The sequence below is a fragment of the Calidris pugnax genome, unplaced genomic scaffold (genome assembly GCF_001431845.1).
Source record: "Calidris pugnax isolate Ruff unplaced genomic scaffold, ASM143184v1 scaffold114, whole genome shotgun sequence".
Taxonomy (NCBI): domain Eukaryota; kingdom Metazoa; phylum Chordata; class Aves; order Charadriiformes; family Scolopacidae; genus Calidris; species Calidris pugnax.
The window spans coordinates 1,596,917-1,617,057 of NW_015090891.1; the positions used below are offsets into that span (position 1 = coordinate 1,596,917).

The following is a 20,141-nucleotide window of genomic DNA, read 5'->3' on the forward strand; positions in this document are numbered from 1 at the left end:
CCCCCCCCCGCATCCTCCGCAGGCGCGGTGTGGGGGGGTGGGCGACCCAGGGACTCAGTCGCCAGCCCAGACTGTGTGGCAACCTGAGCTGCCTCTATCAGCCCCCAGCAGCCCAATCTCGGAGGTTTTGGGGAGTCAGGATCCCCCCCTTCCTTATGTCCCCCCTCCCCCCCAGCACCGCCTTCCGCGGTTGTTCCCTCTCCCTTCCGCCGCCGCGCTGCTTTTCCTTAGGGACAGGGAGCTCCAACCGAGGAGGGAAGTTTCCCCTCGGTAGCCAAGTGTTTTGGGGAAAAATTGGGGTTTTTTTTGCCGGCCTGGCACTTACTAAAGCCGTGGGTGAGAGTGGATTTTTGCAGCCGCCGCGCTGAAGCGTTAATGGCTGTAATTACCATGTCGTTCATTAGGTCCCCAAATGCTTAAATAATCTAGAAAGCCATAAACTGCGGTCTAATTTACACCACGGAGATTGCACTCATTGCTCTCAACAGACATAAACGTTAGCCAGTTTAGAATCGCACCCCAGTTTGGTTTAATTGCCTTTTTTTTTTTTTTTTTTTTTTTTTTTTTTTCCTTTTATTTTGTCCCCACCCCTTGTATATCACATGAAATTCATTCATTCGAGTTGAGAGGCCCTAATTTGCCAGCGCAGCTGCTGCATGGCTCTGTCTGCAGCCAGTGTGACTGGCGTGAGGACCTCGTGTGCCACAAGTGACTTGGCTCTGATTTTTCGGCTGCGGTGACAGAGCTCTGGTCACCAAAGCTCCAGGAGCCTAAACCTGGACCTAAACCTTTTATTTCTTGGACCTTTACGGTCCTGGAAATAAAATAGGGATAGCACAGAGGAGGATCAAGCTCCTAAGTGAAAGAATCTATCTTGTTTATTTTATAAGACACATATGTAGCCCGAACAGAGGTCTTTTTTCTTTAGGGGAGCAGTTTTTGGGCGATAGTAAAATGAGATACTTAACCACCTGGTGATTTCCACTGCATTTTTTCATGAAAGCTAATATTGTGAATGTTTCCTCAGCTACAGCGTGTGTTACACAAGAGTCTAGAGATAAATGAATGCTGATTCATGTAAATACTGAGCCAAGGCTGGAACAGGGAAATTCTGACTAGTTTGACAAAAAAAAAAAAAAAAAAAGCTTTCTTTTCAACGTATTAACATGCAAATATGGTACACAATGACATTTTTCTTCATACTTTGAAACGTCTGCTAGTCTCCTACAATTCAACGTATTAAACGTATTAAACCATTTTCAACCATTAAATATGGTACACAATGACATTTTTCTTTATACTTTGAAACGTCTGCTAGTCTCCTACAATGGAAGTTTTACAATGTGTTGCCAGTATTTGCATTCTGCTCCGAAATACTTAAAATACTGTAAAGGAGAATGAGTTGTATGAGCCACCCAGTCTTCCAAATCACCAAAAAAACCCAAAACCCCAAACACCCCTGCGATTGCTGCACTATCTGCCAGTGTTTTTGTGTATGTTGTTTTGCACGTGATACAGGTTTACAGAACAGTTTGACGCAGTAGTTTCTGGGTGATACATTTCCTTAACTCTCTCCTGGAGAGTACATTACAATTTCAGTTAGAAAATAGTCTGTATAAAAGACAAAGTGCTCAAAGTTCCCCAGCTTCCATCTACTAAGGCTTATTAAGCACATAGTAGATTATGCTGTTTTCATGAACACTGGCATAACAAAGTAGCAGTGGAACATACATGCTGATCTGACACTACTTCTTTCTTCTTGCTGCAATTCATCTAAACATATGAATTATAAACCGTCAAAGTGTAATTGATTTTCAGTGTAAAAGAATGACTTGCATGCTAAGTGTAGGAATGGTAAAGGATTACCCCGTACAAATGACTATTTTCCTTGATAAAAACTTATTTAAGATTACATTGCAAAAATGATTTGAATTAATTAACTTTTTTTCAAGGATCTATTTTGAGATGCAATACATTAGAAGGCTTCTTAGTAGAAGAGAAAGTCTTTATTACACTTTTGCTTGCAACCATCAAGCCGAAAGAAAAAAGCACGTGCTAAATTGCTGCGTTATTTATCCTGTTTGTTACAAACCCAATTTCTCAGCCCGGTGGTTTTCCTGTGCTTAGTTTGGTACAATGTTAGTTTGCCCGAGCAGTTGATAGCCAAGATCCAATTGATGCCTTGTCTTTTTATTTTTCAAATATGTCGGAATTATCTGCACTCTTGTAGAGCACACACATAAGTTAAGTGTCCAAGAAAACAGTAAAAATAGTGCTAAATAACAGACTTCAGAGAAGAGACAATCAGACATGAAGCTTCTGTTCCTGCTTTCCTATGGGTACTTGTCAGCTTGCTGCTGAGTGACATTTATATAGTTTTCTTCACACTTTTTGCAGAATAGTGGGGACATTAAGATGTATTTGCATAAACAATACGTAGACTTTTCGCATCCCAGACCTCGCCAGTGCGGCAGTTCTGAGTTTATCAGGCAAAACACGTGGGGGTTTTTGAACACCCAAACCACATGGAGCTCCTGTTCAGGATGTTGTTTGGAAAGAAATGGGAAACAGTTGCAGATGAAGGGTTCTGACGTGGTGTACATCAGATTATTTTGTGTAGAAGACAGGACCAGTGGCACATCGAGGTGACCGTGGTTGAAATCTCCAAGGCTGCCTTTATCTACTCGTTGGTGGTCCCCTTTGTTCTAAGGAGACATTAGAAGGTGTATAAAGTTTTAGAACAAATAAGTGGACACAGCAGAACGCACCTGCTCTGAGTTACTGGAGATGAGAGCAACACTAATTCCCCATTAGTGTAATTAGAATTGGTAATTGATACTTTCCTGCATCTACAATATAGCAGTCAGGAAATAAAGCCTCTGCTTACGTGACTGAGCGGGGTGCCTTAGTGAATGTGAGTTGTTTTCATCTGGATTATTTGATACTTTGGGGTGCCCCAGTGAATGCGAGTTGTTTTCATCTGGATTATTTGATACTTCCTTTCTAAGGTAATGCACTGAATTTCTTATATGACTTCCAAATGCACCGTGTTTGATACAGTCCTGTGCAGGAGAGATTTGGTGGAGAAAACTGCAACATGTAACTCTCTTCCTTCTTCACCTCAGGTGTTTTATACAAGGTTTAAAACTAAATTCAGTATTCAGTAAACTTCTGAAATGTCACTGTTGCTTTTTTTAGAAGATCTTTTGCAAGTTTGACTCTTATTCTTGTCTTATTTAGCATGGCATCACTCTGAAATACTCTTTTAACCTCCTTTTTATCAATTCTCTCCCATTCAGTAAAGCACTAGCATCTACTTAAAGGCAAACAAATGTTTAAATCACTTAGTATTCTGTGGGTCTTCATCAGTTGCCAGAAGTTGAAGCCGTAGAGAAGGGTTTTGCTGAATGGGGATGAGTTTAAGTGAGTGTTTTTCTGGATCACAGATTTAAAATCTGAGCCCTCCAGGTGCTGCACGTTGCCTGTGGGGAGCCTGGATGCTCCTAACTTCCAGCAGAGATGGCCAAAGATAAGGAAAGCTCAGTGCCTCAGGGGAATAATTCGGCAGCTTGGAGGGTTGCAGCCTTAATCATAATTCTAATCATAGATTTTAATTGTAAAGAATTGTGTATTTTCTCATGTTGGCTACAGATACTTCTTTATACTGGTTTTTCCACGTTGTTTCACAGTGCAAAGTAGTGGCATACGAGCGGGTTTATTTCACTGAAACTTTTAATCATGACTGTGAGATTAGCACGATGACAGACACTCTTTGAAGAACTTGCCTTTTAAACCTTGTTTATATGTTTACATTTTTTTGGCCATCATATTCTCTTGGGTTCTTTCTTGTTTGCTCTGCTCAACAGCCAGTAATTACTGACTCCCTGCAACACTGCAGTCAGGGTGGTGATGATTTGTTGTTGGGTTTTTTTTAATTATTATTATTATTATTTTAGTTTAAGAGTCACTGGTCGCTATCAGTAGAATTAACAGAACCAGTACAGGAATTTCTCAGCAGTATTATATCTTTGCTTGGGGTATTGGCTTTCTGGCAATTCTATAATCCTGTATGGATTATCCCTATGCCTTTTCTCATTGGAAATGTACTGTTTAGTGAAGAGAAATGTTTATCATACCAGAGTGTGCTGACACACTAGTCAAAACTAGATAGATTTCCTGTGAAGTCTTATTTCCATGAAAGTAAAATACATAGAAATTAACTTTTTTTTTAAATAATCTTTGTATGGTAGCCAGTTAATTTGTTTCATAACATTTCAGGCATTAATCAGTCTGTTGCACTGCAGAAACATCTTGACTGGTTGGTTATCATGTATGTGAGTTGTATCTATCAACTAAATGGATCCATTTCTTCATAAATATGCACTAGCAGCCTTAACAGGATCCAAAAATTCACCCATTAAAGGGGCAATCAGTTTAATCACGCAGAAAAGCTTTTTTTCTTGCCTGTGTACAGACTCACATGTACACGCAGAGGCTCAAAGGCTGCTTTTTAGAATCACGAAGCAACTCTCAAGGCTAAAGTTTTTCACAACTTTCAGCTAAGCAAATATATAATAATCCTAAAAATGGCAATGTTATGCTAGCATCAAGTGCAATGTAGAGAAAAAAAAAAGGGAATGTTGTCATTAAGTTAACACTGGTGACTTCTTTCAGGCATTTAACTTTAATGCTGTTTGGTGCAAAGCGTACAGAAGTATATTTCAATTTTCTCTTCTCAATTTGCATTATATTAAATACTTTACAATTAGTTTTTAGAAGTGACCCACATTTGACCTTCAGTAACAAAATGTGATGAAAGAAGGGCTAATTAAACATGAAATAGATGGATTGTTGATGCTTTAATTATCTATATTTAACACAAAGTCTTCCACTGATAAGTACAGCCTTTATTTTTTTCCTCTTCAGTAAAGTCATCTCGTACAGTGTGCAAATGACTAAGTTACCACTGAATCATTCTGCACTCCCAGGAGATGTGCAGAGCCAAAAGGGACAGGATCTGAGCAAAGGAGGATTCATGCTCTGAATAAGTAAAGAACTGTACTATTATAGGCAGGGGGTAGCAAGAAGCATCTTTAAAAAGACAGAATCTGATGTATCGAGGCAGACAGCTCTGGCGTTGTACGTACCAATATAACCTGGGTTATAACCACGGGTAGCAATTTGGCTGTTGCTCTGTCAGTCTTTATATTGTAGCAGTGTATTTCTGAGTGGTTCTTTGTGGTGCTTTTTATTTTTTTTTCTTATAAAATATCCAGTTTCCTAGTTTTCTAGTATTTGAGATATCTGCTAGTTTTTTTTTTGTGGTGGTTTTTATTTTTTTTTTCCTTTTAAAATATCCAGTTTTCTAGTATTTGAGATATCTGCTAGTTTAGCCGACTGTCAGCTGTGTTTCACCTGCAGCTTCAGGCACGTTTCCCTTTAAGGATTTTCTTTCAAAAGTTTTAGAAGGTTTATGGAGTTGCTCATCTGCTGAGCTACTTTGAGATGTAAAATTTATTGAATTGGTTTTTGCCTTAAAATATAAAAGCAAATGAACAGACTTCTGAAGTAGCATTGTGCTTATGAGTCCGTTATCCAAATCCTCCCCAAGCACTGTGAGCTCTTCGCTATGTTTGCTGAACTTTTTTAGTATTTTATTACTAAACTTAACAGGACACAAAATTTTCTTTTTCTTTGATTATTTATACAGAAAATATTGATGTAGGCATATGAGCAATTCAGTACAGTGTTTAGCAGGTTGATTTTTCTTAATTTTCGAAGAAAGTCTGTTTCCCACAGATATTTAGAAACTGTTCCCAAGCACTGTGAACTCTCACTATGTTTGCTGAACTTTTTTAGTATTTTATTACTAATCTTAACAGGACACAGAATTTTCTTTTTCTTTGACTATTTACACAGAAAATATTGATGTAGGCATACGAGCAATTCAGTACAGTGTTTAGCAGGTTGATTTTTCTTAATTTTCGAAGAAAGTCTGTTTCCCACAGATATTTAGAAACTGTTGGAGTTGCAAAACAATTTCCTTTTTTTCAGTCTTAGGCTGTATGTAACGTGGTCCATGTAAGTTATGTTGTGGTCTACATTTCTCTTTATTTATTACTTTTTTAGGTGGTTTTATCTCACTGTGTGCTTCGGTGATGCTATTTCTGTATTTTTCTTTCCTAGAGGAGTAGATTTGTTGTCCATCTGTTACCAAATTTTGCACTTTGCTAGCGTATACTACACATTCATTTTAATCAATAATTAAAACAAGAAAAAATAGACCAGAAGTTACTATCCAGAATCAGAAGAAAGTTTTACATTTTTATTTATTTTTTCATATAAATCTGCATTATTTCAAGTTTTGAATCAGGACTGTGAAAGAAACTCTGACATTCACATGAGTCTCCCCCAAGTTTATGGACTGTGCAGTTTAATGAAAAGTGCTTTGATTATATGGACTGTGCAAGTTATTCTGACAGAACGTTAATTCCATGTAACTAAAAATAATTTGTGAATCTAAGGAAAGGTAAACCAGGTAAAAACCTACAGTAAAACAGCAGATGAGATAAAATTTTAGCATCCCTTTGAGTTTTGAGTCCTATAAAAAAATGTCATAAGGAGAGGGCAGAGAACATGCACATATTATGAAAAAGCTGGGACTGACTTACTGTCTTCCATATGCTTCAGGCAACAGAGGTTTCCCAAGGTCACTTTTATTTTGTTGTTGTGGATAACAAAATATCATACTAATGCTGGAGTAACTAAGGTCAGTTGGGGCATCTACAATGGGATTTACAGCAATGGAAGATGACTTAAAACTTCTTAATTTCTTATTTTAGTGCAATTTCCTCTAGAGATGCTCAACTGAGAGCAGGTCATGAACATGTGTCAAAATATCAGAAGGTGATTATACCAAAGTACCAGTCAGTGAAGTTCCTGAGAGATGCCAGCGACACATGTTGGAGTGGTCCCATAAACTGTGCTTAACAGGAGGCCTTTGCTCACTCTTTTGTGCCCATTTTCACTGACAAGAGTTGTAAAACTACAATCAAGAGCAACTTTTGACTGTGTTCAAAATTAAGGAATAAGTTTGATATAAAAGAAATGAGCAGTGTGGAGGAACCACTTAGTTTTTTTGTGGAAGGAGAAGATGGCATAAGTTAAGAATAGAAGTTTTGGATTTTAGAGGGTTGAACAGAAGTAATGTTCTGGTCACATTTAGAACTGAAAGGTATGTAAAAGTGATGTGCTTTTTTTGTTGTTGTTTATATCAATCAAATGATCTTCTAAATTAGGTAACACAGCTGTTTGCAATCATTAGATTGTAAAAAGCTGTAGCATAACCCCAAAAGCATAGTTTAGTCAGAGCAGATCACAAATGACACAATTATTAGAAGGTGAAGAAAAGCATTATATTTGTCTTTCAAAACTTAATTTGTCTTATTAACTACTGACAAAAGTCAGAAAGATGTTGGCCTTTAAAAAACATACTGTCAGATGAGGTTTTGTTACAGATTTTGTTATGAATCAAACCTCATGGCTAACTTTGTAATCCCTGAATGGGAGAAATAAGTTGTTGCAAGTAACATTCCTGGAGTATTAGGAAGCAATAAAATTAATATTTATCCAAGTATTTGATATAAGGTCTTTCATTCATTATTTACAGATAATAGAAAGCCAATTATAGATAATGTAAAGTCCATTTTCTAAGACTAGGTGCAGAAGACATGTAGTAGCTGACATACTGAAAATCACTCATGGATCTGGAATGCAGAAATACTGATTCCATCTGCCATAAATGCAGAAAGAATTTTAACTTGTGGCCTTGTCTGATCCAAATCTTTTATGGTACCATATTGTAAATAAGAAAATATTTGTCACCTGATGGGATAAAATTTCCTGCATTACACAGTTACATGATGATTATAGAGAATCCTCCATAAACGCCCTGAAGACCAGTTTGTTGACTGGGGTTGTGGCCAGGATGGATGCTAAGGAAGTGTGTGTCTTTTGTGGTGTGTGCTAAATCCTTTCTCTGTGGTTGTTCTTCTCCAAGAGAAGTGGGAGGGGCTGGCATAATTCATTCTGTCTGTCCATGTATAGAGGTTAAGGACTTTTCAGCTCTGGAACTGTGTAAAATATGAGAAGTAGCCCCTACTTCTTTTGGATACGAAATCCACGTGAGGCAGAAATGCTCGAACACGTTCTCAGACACTTATTCTTGGGGAAAATATCCTTTCTCAGGACAATACTTTCACAGGGATATGACTTGATGTGGAATTGCATTTCTGAGTTCAGTAATATGCTGAAAAATGAACTAAAGGGAATTATGGAGACTCTCATATGTGTTCTGTGCCACTTCAGAAACCTGAAGGTGTCTGAGATCTGCACAGACAAGGGTTTTGACGCAAGACCTGAGTGTCTTCTGGGACACTCTTCTGTGGCTGCAGCTCCAGGCCAAAGAAAAAAGCGAATCACTAAGTCCTTTGGTTTACTTAAAGAAATAATAATTAAAATGAAATGAAGCACTCTATGAATGGAGTGCATTTTAGCAAGGCTGAAAATGAGTTTTCCAGTAAGAACTTAAGCCCAGTTTTCAGCTGTGTGTGCCCTACACATCCCTATTAATAGAATGCTCATGTGCAGATATATGTTCACTTATAGACTGATGTTAGGTTAACAAGTTATTTTTGAATTGGCACAAACTGTTTCTGTTTTCAGAGAAACAATATGGTCAGCAGTGAGCTTTACTGAGCTTCCATTCATCTTCAGACCTCTCAGGCAGATGTTTAGCTCGTGTTAGGTGAAACAACAGGTAGTTCGAGAAAAGCTAGTCAAGTTTAACTAATATCAATCACTGTAAGTTAAATCAGGTGATATAATATTCAGAGACTGTTTTATATTAAAACAAAATACAGATAGAGAAAATCAGTTTATTAGTTTGGATATTATGCATCAAATCTCCAGTATTTAAATTACAAACACGTATATATGTATAATTTGCAAAATAACAGAGTAGGATTCCATCGGGTATTACACACAAATGTAAAAGTTTCTTTGTAACAGGCTCTGGGAATGATTTAATGACACTTTTAGTACTATTTTAGTATCAAACACATTCTTGCTCAAACTAACGGTACAGCAAGAGTATATATGGCAAAGCTGCCTTTGTGCAGTTACCTGATAAGTCACGACATTTATTCCTGGAGTCGGGTGCTACCCCTTGTAGGGAGACTCACAAGAAACACTTGGCCTGAAAATTCATACCCACTTTATAATGCAAAACTTTCTCTCTCGGAAGGAATCTGGCCATTTACTTAGACAAAGCTGTTTCATTTATTTGGGACTCCCTTTTAAAACTCTATATTTAACAAGACAAAGTATACTTCAGTAGTTTTTCAAGCTTTCTGAAGATGAAAGGCAAGAATGGTAATATAGATAATTCTTTTAATTCGCTGTTTTTTTTATTAGTTACTTCGTGCGTCCCCAGCACTTTCACAGTGATATTTTAAGTCCCTGTTTTACCACCTTTATTGTTAACAACTTTTATGTCTGCTGGTTTCAACACGCATTTGGTCTCATTCTCCATCATGTCACTCTGAAGGGAAGTTACCTTGTCATAAAATGTGAACACTGAAATGGTGAATCAGTTGCCTTATCTCCATCCCTGTGTTTTAAATTGGTTATAATGACACAACGTGTGCCTTGCGTGATAGTGAGAGAGGATATCCATCACTCTCCTGAATCAGAAAAATGCTATTTTCAATGAGCATGTGATTATGTTCCAGTTGCAGCACGATTTACAAAGGGACAGTAATTGATTTCTTTGAGAGAGAAGTATTTGTTTCGTTTCCAAGTGGTGTTGTGAGTCCTTTTACAGAAGGAATAATCACACTGGAAACTAGAAATCCCTACTTAAGGCAGGTCCCTACATGCTCAGCTACTGAACCTCAGCCTGGATCTTGGGTGAGATCTGTCATGTAGACTTAGAAAATTCACTCAGAAGGCTCCTCTGACTAGATACTGATGGATTTACTCTGTTTGCTGCAGCTTAAGGGCCTGAATCTTTCACTTTATTTTAATGAAACTTTTCTGAATACAAATAAAATTCAGCTATTTCTAGAGCAGGTGTTAATTCATTTGAGTAAAAGTGGTAGCAGTGGGTGTGAAACGGAGCAGTACCTGTTTTCGTGGTGGCTTTCACCCGTGAGTGCTTTTCCTAGAAATTACAACACGTACTCTGGGTCCTGGATTTTACCCAGTTTATTATTATGCACCTATGAAACAGAATAGAATAATGTATCTGAAATATCTAACAGAAGTGCAGATGGAAGTACCTATTTTATAGGAATGACAAGGAACCACCATGGAGGTGCAGTAGGTGTTTCACCAGGACGTGGGTTCATGAAACGTGGGGGTTCAGTCAGTAGGTTCAGTCTTGACACTGGCAGAGAAGAAACCAGTTCAGGTTGGTGCAGTCCAGTAACCCATCTTGTTTAAATTCTCCAAGTTTGTATGTGGAATTGTATGGGGAAAAAAAAAATGCTGCTTGTGGTGGTTTTAGGTGCGTTTCTATGTGAATTGAGAAACTGTATGTGGAATTGTATGGGGGAAAAAAAATGCTGCTTGTGGCGCTTTTAGGTGCGTTTCTATGTGAATTGAGAAAAATACAGGAAAGAGATTCAGTTTAGAAGTGGAGGAAACTTGTTTAACTCTTTGCAGAAAGTTGTTGCCTTTGCCATCCCGTGTTTTGCAGAGATCACTGGGTGCTTATATATAATTTGTCCTAGCTTTTTTTGTGCTACTCCAGTTCTTTAAATAGTTATTTATTAAACATTGCTAGTATTCTGGCTATTTCTGATTGTTCTTTGGTGCAGAGGAAAAGATAAGCAACAGTGTGAAATTCCTCTGTGCAGAATAAATTAAGAAGATTTTGTTTTCCTTACATTGTGAATTATTTTATTACTTCTGTGACATTCAAGGAGACTGGAGGATGTTATATTCAATTGGCTCCTCAGCCACTGCTGAGTGAATTGAAAATTCATCTTGGACTTTCTAATACTGCATATTAGTGCACCTTTCTAGGAACCTTGAATACTAAATTTATGGGGTTTTTTTTCTTTACTAGTTTTTAATTAAATATATAAAGTGACTGAACCCTTCAAATTATACAGTAACCTTCCTGGAGAATAAATGTTCCAGAAATATGAAAGGACTGGCTAAAGTGTCACTCTATCAAATGTTTCTAAAAGGCTTTATGTATTTATAAGACTTCATGATCTACTATTGATGCAAATTACTAAGGATAAAAGAAAATCCATCTGTTATCAAAGAAAAAAAATAAATGAAATAAGTCCAAGGATTTGAAAGACTTAGCATTAAGGACTAAGAATTCATACTTTGTGATGGGTTTATAGTAATTGACAGTAGAAAAGACTTCTTTTTAGCATTCACAATGTGTTGGTTTTTTTTTTTTAATGGAAAGAAAATGACTTTGCCATAAAAGCTTCTCATATAACATATCCTGTTTCATTTCATAATTTCATATTCCTCACTGAAGTGTCTCAATTAAAACACGACCTACACCATTTCATGTTGCGTTGGGCATTGCTAGTTTTGTTATTATTACCTTTACATTTAATCAAACTGTCTGTAGCTAAATAAATAGCATTTCATCAAGAGCTGTTGTTTTTCAATCAGCTGGGAAACAGATTACTGGCATGAGAACAGATCTGAGGCCAGTGTCTCCGATCTGCAACTAATTGCGTGCTGATAATAGTCCTGCCCAGGGGCAAATCTTACTCCCTGTCCTGATGGATGATAGATTTTCCTCTACGTTAATATTAAATCAGATGGAGACATTCTGTAATACCGTTACGGCTGCTATCTTTAACCTTTCCTTTTAAATTTGAAATATGTACAGTTTGGAGATACTATCTCCTTGTTTCCTTTCTGAAAAGAAATGAAGAAAAGAAAAATCTCAAGGAAAACATAATAATCATGTGTTTTTGTGGGTTTTTTTAGCTTTTCTTCTTAGAACGGTCACTTCTTTAGGAGATAAAGCGCTGTTGATACTTAAATAAGTATTTACTGGTGAAATCACATATTCTAGTGGTTTGCTCGGAGGGGAGGGGAGAGGAGAGTGTCTGACAAATTGCAGCAGGAGGGTAGTGCTTCGCTCCAGCGTGGTGGTGTGTGGGCTGGCAGCTGGGAGTGCTGGTGCCAGAGGACTCCCTGGATGGCTATACGTACTAACTCTATGCCATACATATTATATACAGTCATGTCTTTCCAGTGTGAAGATGGTGAGGGTGGCTACTGGAGTAGGTAGGAGCCCCGTACCACGACTCCATCATTTCAGGCTCATCACAAAAGCAGAACATACTGTAAGAGCTAAAGAGAAGGGATACAGGGAGGATAAAATAACACGTACTGTAGTCAGCACATCATAGTGCTTCAAAAGAAAGCCATCTTCTGCTCTGCGTACAGTGTTCTTGTGAAACGATTCCAACAGTTTGAAATCTGTTTCTCTTTTTTTTTTCTTTTTTTTTTTTTTTTCACCTTGCTAGTTATGCAAACAGCTCCTCACTCTTTTTCACCAAAGCAAGTGGGAATTGTTCACTGTCACAAATAATAAATAACAAGAGGACCCGCTCCGCACAGCATGGAAGTGATAAAAACACATGCTTATGAGTGCTCGAGATTTCACAGCTATTAATTTTGAACTTTTTGATTGCAGCTCTGTTTTACAAGAGTGGATGCTGTTAGGGCAGCAGTGCACTGTGACAGAGGAAGATTATGACAACATGCATTTATCATCATGAGCTTGATAAATTCAGTGTAGAGATGGTCAGAAAATGCCCCTAAACCTGAAGTCGTGAAAGGCATCTGGCATTTACTGAAAATCAAACATTATTTCATTGCTGTTAATAATCTTGAGTACTAATTTAATGCTAACATTAGTGTGTTTGAGAAGGTTTCTTCGTGCATGGCGAAATGTACAGCTCTTTCCAATGTTAATGAATTCCTTAACGTGGACATTGAGGGATGCTAGGACTTTATGTGCAGAATGCTGTTGTATATACAACATGTATTCATATACAGAAAGGTCCTTTACAGAAGGTCAACAGATACTACAGCATGTTTGGAATTAAAAAAAATAAATCAGGATGACTCTTCAGGCTTTGAAGAACATTTTGAAAAGTTTTGCCTAAAAGTATACTCCCAAACTATTTCTGTGTAAATCAAACTGTGGTAGATCATGTCTTCCATTTTGAGATTGCAACATTCATACAATGTGGTAGGAGTCTTCCAAATCAGAAACTGCATTTTTAGTTGTTAGGGTAAAAACAGGATTTCAGTAAGAATTAGGTATCGTTCCGGAGCTGTGTACTGTAAGACAGCTGAACACAAAGAATCTCAATGCTCAATCTGTAGTATTTCTGTGCAAATTTCACAGCCGTAACAGAAAAAAGAAATCCTACGGTGTACAGCAGAAAAAGTCCTGAATAAGGGAAGCGATTTAATAAGAACATGACTAGAAATGTTCATACCTCATTATTTTTTTAATCTTTATTATTCTAGGGAATCCATCTCCAGCTTTTCTGAAATCCTCACCAAACTGGTAATTTTTTTCATACTTTCAGAATGTCAGCAAAGCTACACTAAGCTGGACCCAGGGCATGTCTCAGACTCCTGGTATTTCTGAAGAAAACATTTTGCCATTTTTCCTGTTTTTTAACTCAACTGAGATTCACCTCAAACTTTGGAAAAACATATAGAGGGGACAGTTTGTTTATTTAGAAGGCAGGCTTTATAGGTTGCAATTAAGAGTTTATAGTTCATCACAAGATTATTAAGAAAGAGTTGCAGATCTCAGAAGCGTATCCTGTCAGCCAATGTCTCCTTCAATAATTAGACACTCTGACTGCTGACTGCAATGAGTTTTTGATAGTTTGTAATACGTATCCCATGTTTAAGGCATTGTAATATTATAATCTAGAGGAGGAAAAGGAATAATCTCATGAGAAAAGGAAATCCAGCTTGTAGTGAGTACATCTTTCTGTGCCACTTTTTTTTCTGTAGTGGAGAACTGCAGGTATTTGCTTTGTCTCCCCCAGGAAAGGCCTAGCATTTAAGCAGGGCTTTTCTCATAGAAAAGGAGAACAGTTAGAGTTCAGTCTTTTTTTTTTTTTTTTTTCTTTCTTTCTTTGTTTCTTTTTTTTACCCCCTAGAACTTTCTTTAGAACTCGGAAAGAAGATCTGTTTTTCAGTCATTCTAGCACTCTAGTTTTTGGCAAAGTCTCTTATTAAATAATTGCAAAAATATTTTGATATGGCTTTCTCAAATAAAACTGATGCTCTCTACCTTCTCCTTCCTCTTCATCCAAAGCAGTGCTCTTTTAGGACTCTGGGGGATATAGATAGAAATTGGAACTCGGAAAGAAGATCTGTTTTTCGGTCATTCTGGCACTCTAGTTTTTGGCAAAGTCTCTTATTAAATAATTGCAAAAATATTTTGATATGGCTTTCTCAAATAAAACTGATGCTCTCTACCTTCTCCTTCCTCTTCATCCAAAGCAGTGCTCTTTTAGGACTCTGGGGGATATAGATAGAAAAGCTGCATCTTTCTAGGCTTCACTTACATGAAGTACAGGCTTGCCAACTAATACGAAGAAATAAAGGAATAAACCAAAAAGAACTTGTGATGGAAACAATTGCTTCCAAATTTTTTTTCTCCCCAATTTTTTCTATATTTAAACATGATTCTGATGAAATAAATTTATCTAGTGAACCTTAAGATAATCACTTATATGATGGATTTATGAAGAGCTGTTTTAAGAGCCAAATAAAGTAAATCTTTTTCATTTTTTGCCTTTTTGGAGGGAGCACTTTTCTTGAGGAGGCAGTAGAATATACATACTGATATATGTGGGAATTTTACTTGTATATAAGGTATCTTAGAGTCCTGTAGTATCTGTATTCTGTTCTCATTTATGCTCTGTGTTTTCAGTTTTACCTTCCCAGTGGCAATGTGAGGATTTCTAGATTTTCATTTCAGTCTCTGTTCTTCCCACCAATCAAGTTTATTATTCTAATACAGTAGGAACCAGATGTTACTGTGCACTGAGGGGTCAAATGTTAAGAAAATGCGGACACTGAAGATTATTCAATTTTTTTTCTTTCTGCTGCATTGCAGAAAGTGTCGGAGACCTAGAAGTATGTTATTATTGGTTTCTTGTTGGTAGTTTTTTGTTCTTTTTTTATTTTTTTAATAATTTCATCCATAAAACCTTACATTTTTGAAGGTCTGAGCATATATGGTGAAAGGTAAGACAGTGGAAACAGGAAAGACCTTCACATACAGAATTTCCTGTTCCATAGAATAGCATTACATGACTTTTTGGATACTGTTTTCCCAAAGAAGGGTCTTTTCTCTGTTATATTAATGACAAAAAAAACCACCCAAAAAAAACCCAACAAAACAACCAGCAACAAAAAAAAAAAACACTAAAAAAAAAAAAGTTCTCTAAACCAGGCTGATTTCTGTTTCCATGAATCAACATCCCAAGTTTAATTCAGAATTGGCCTGGCAAACACATGTCTGACCTATGCTGTAAAAAGTATACAGAGGAAATGTCAGTTTTACATCTAATCTTCTGTTTTTCATGAAACCTTTTCTTTCCAAAAAAGGCTTAAGTATTTCAAGAACAAATGAAATAGTGCCCATCTTCTCTACTTTTCCATAATTCAAGAGCTCAGATGTCTGATTTGTGAGAAGCTTATTCTGTGACTTTGTGTGTAATTGACAGTGAAGGGGGAAAATGAGGCAATGTTACGCCTTTGCTAGCTCTTTTTAAAGGAAGGAATATACTTACTCATTAATGACCCAAGCTATGAATAGATTCATGGTTTATAGCACAGCCTTAGAGGAGGTTAAGAGAATTTAAGGGTTTACCACGCAGTCTTAAAGGGGGCTAAGAGAATTTAAAAGAAAGATATTCAGACTGGAAAATTCTGGGTAAACATTTACCTATCTTCTTGGCAGTTCATTATTAAATTATGTGTTGGCATTTTGCAGGCACAGAAAGGAAAAGAAACGTACAGAGAAAGGAATAGAACACACCAATGACCTATTGTTAGAGTTTAAGCAGAATAAATGATTAGCATGTAAAGTATGGAGCAGAGGTAATAAAAATCATTGCAAACTACTATCCACAGAGCATCATATCCAGTAATACAATTTAGTTCATTACATTACAGCATGATGTAGTACCGTGTGATGCAGTATTATTGTACTCTGTGTTCTGGGCTTAGACTTGTTCAAAGTCTTGGACTAGTTCTAGGCAGTAGATGTTTTGTGATGACCTGCAAATGAATCCATTAATGTAATTGTAAAACAAAGAATTCACACCAAAGTGTGGGGTGTGTTCATTTTTCTGGGAGGATGAGTGTTTTTGGCATTTGCTTTTTGTTGTGTGTGAGGAGTAATGGTTTTAAACTGAAAGAGGGGAGATTTAGATTAGCTCTTAGGAAGAAATTCTCTCCTGTGAGGGTGGTGAGACACTGGAACAGGTTGCCCAGAGAAGCTGTGGCTGCCCCATCCCTGGAGGGGTTCAAGGCCAGGCTGGATGAGGCTTGGAGCAACCTGGTCTGGTGGGAGGTGTCCCTGCCCATGGTAGGGGGTTGGACTAGATGATGTTTAATGTCCCTTCCAACCAGACCCATTCTATGAAATAGAAATCTTGTTAACAGCGTGTTTTCATCAGTGTCCTTTACCACAAGTTCAGCTCTGTCTTATTCTAGACATGCCCTCAATATTACACGTTAGGTTTCTTTTTCATAAGAGGTGGATAATAGCATTTTTTTGCTTCACAAGGATGTTATGAGTTTGGACAGAGGTCAGTAACAGAACCAGTGTTCTTGCTGAGTGCAGAGTTTTGCCCACAATCTGGATTCTAGGCTGCAAGTCAGAGTCCTAAGTGCTGTGAGAGTGAGTTCCCGTGATCTGGTTGTGCCATTGTACATCCTGAGGGAAGGGCAAGCAAGCAGGAATTTCAAGGTTACTATAGTCAGCTGTTAGCTATGAAATAGAAATCTTGTTAACAGCGTGTTTTCATCAGTGTCCTTTACCACAAGTTCAGCTCTGTCTTATTCTAGACATGCCCTCAATATTACACGTTAGGTTTCTTTTTCATAAGAGGTGGATAATAGCATTTTTTTGCTTCACAAGGATGTTATGAGTTTGGACAGAGGTCAGTAACAGAACCAGTGTTCTTGCTGAGTGCAGAGTTTTGCCCACAATCTGGATTCTAGGCTGCAAGTCAGAGTCCTAAGTGCTGTGAGAGTGAGGTCCCATGATCTGGTTGTGCCATTGTACATCCTGAAGGAAGGGCAAGCAAGCATGAATTTCAAGGTTACTATAGTCAGCTGTTAGAAGTTTCAGGGGTACCTTTTGTAGGACAGTTTAAAGTGACTCTGATGAGATGAGGTATCATATATGTTTATAGAGATGGCTTACAGTACAATAGTGTATGAAGTGTAATGGATTTCAACATCTCAAATGTGGTTCTCTTGTGAATGTGGGGTCTGTTATTACATTTCTTAAGTGTTTTCCTTCCAACCATGAAGATTCTGTGGTTCCTCCTGTTCACTACATCAGAATTAAATTCCTAATTTATGTTGATAGTGGGATAATAGATGTCTACATCTTCAATCTATATTTCATCATTAAAACACAGTAGATGTTTCAGCCTAATATTATAGCATCATAGTCTTATTTAGCAGTATTAAAATAAGCTTAAATTCATGCACATTGTCTGTACAGAGATCAGGTTTTCAGAATTTCCCTGTCCTACTCTAACTTTGTGTTCCCTGCAAAGGTTTAATTATCTGGGATAGAATTACGCCTAATTCATTTGTATGACTGTATTTTAATCAACAGAATTGTTACTATCCTTATATGTACATTAGGTTGAGTTTTCAAGCTAAGAATGAGGTACAAATGCCAATTCTCATGAGGAATTGTATTTTTTTAAAGTTTGTTACTTTAAGGTGTATTTTGGTCCTTAGGCTGATTTGTCTCACCTCAGCCTGCTTGTCATATAGCACAAGTTGTTTATCTAGGGCCACTTCAAAAGCAAAGGGATAGATACCTTCAGAAGTCAACTTGTTCCATCTATTTTAGGCATGCTCTGTCTCCTGGATCTCTCTCTCCATTGATCATGGAAGAACAGTAGTTGAGGTGGCTTCTAAGTCACTGAATTGGAATGAGGTTCCAGCTGTACCATGATTTTTCAGAAGCAGACATCAGTTATGATTTTACTGTGTGCGTGCTATATTTCATCAGGACAAATAACCATGCAGATAATAATATAATAAAAATATTTGAAGGTATTTCTGTACGTTTTGACTGTTGGAGCATGGACAAGTGGACGAGGGTATTTGGTGGTGGCAGTAGGTGGTGGAAACACAGGGAACAGACCTGCTGAAGGAGTGTGAAATGATTGGGGGAGTTGGGAAAGCAGGCGAAATACAGGTGCTTTATAGATATTCTCTCCAGACATCAGGTTATATCATTATTTCTAAAAATGGTAATTAGCTCTTTACCATAGTTATTTTAAGTAACGAGTGACAATGACGGAAGTGATAGCACTGATGTGGTGCTGTCCTGAGACAGGAGGCTCTGAGATCATCATCAGGATTTATGCAGGTTTTGCTGTCACCTGTACAGAATTTGCAGAGGATTTGGATGTTTTGCTTTGTCCTCTTGCCCTAGGCAAACCTTGTAGCGAGTAAACATCAAAGTTAATTTAAAAAAAAAAAAACCAAACTTGTATTTATTGCATGTCATAAATAACATTGATGGATTTTGCTGTTTATATGCTCAAGCCTAGAAAATGAGGAATATGCAGGCTGAGATACCAGAAAGTATTTATAGCCTTCCTAATAACTAAGATAACCTGCAGCAGCCACAACTTCTTAAAAATGTTTCATGTTTTGTCCTTTATTTGGCATTTATCTAACTTTGAAGTCTTACAGTCAAGTGAAAATACCAGCTAGATTAGTTTTATATTATGATCTACACGTAAACATTCATATATAAATGTACCAAAGACCAGGGGTTTGTTTTGTTGTGACTGTAGGAAGATCTGATTTTAAGAATGCAGTGTTTCTTCTTCAATCATCATGTCAGTGCTGAAGATTATGAAAGAGGTTGGGTAAATTTACCTCTAAGTTGAGCCTCTTCAGGAAGAAAAAGGGAAACAAGAACGAGATGGAAATATTAGCAATGTTTATACCCCCCAAAAAAGTTAACGATAACAAAAAAAAGTTAACTGTAAAGCTAAAGAATTTCAAAGAAATCAAATGCCTTTTTGTAAGATTAACCCTGTTTGTTGTGAGAACTGTCTGATAAAAATATACTGTCCTGGCTTTGTGATAAACCAGTATAACATTTTGTTATAATTTCTGCAGTGTTCATTATACAGTGACTTCATAAAACCTGTTTCTGTCGTTGATCTTTCTTTACCCTTAAAATACATAATTTATTTGTAGAAATGCAAAATACAGTGAAAGCAGGCATGCAGTTGCTCCAATAGATAAAGTTTTAATTTTGAAAACAGAAAAAACCTGATATATTTCCAAAATCTGTGCCTGTACATTCAAAGTCACGGCATGTTCCCTCTTTGCTGAGCAACAACTGACAGTTTTGAGGTAGGAAAAAGTCATGGGGGTAGATCAAGGAGATTCAACTGAGAAAATGACAAATGTGTGTTTTGCTTTCCCTAAGGGGGGAAAAAAAAACAACCCAAAACTTGGTAATATTTGCACACAGGAATATAGTGGCTGTTTGGAGGTAGAGACAGAGGCACATCAGGTATCTTAACAGAAATTGTTCAGAGGGGTCCCTCTGACTAACGTGGGGTCTTATGTCCTTGATAAATGGCTGCCCAGCTGCAGATGAGAGCTATAGAGGATGGTATTGAATATATCTTGTGAAGAGTAAGATGCTGTGGTAGAAAGGTCCTCACAGTCTCTTGCAGTGGGTACAGAATGGAGCAGAAGCTCCGTACCGTGAGTTTTACAGTAGATTCTCTGACTTACTTCACAGACAAGTGCTGTAGGAGACCAGGATG

General features: G+C 37.3%; 1 protein-coding gene across 5 annotated transcripts in view; it reads left to right on the forward strand.

Moving 5' to 3' along the window:
* The window catches only part of PCDH7 (protocadherin 7), a 318,427-nt gene that overhangs the window by 4,482 nt on the left and 293,804 nt on the right, over nucleotides 1-20,141 (forward strand). The gene's annotated exons all lie outside the window — the stretch shown is intronic.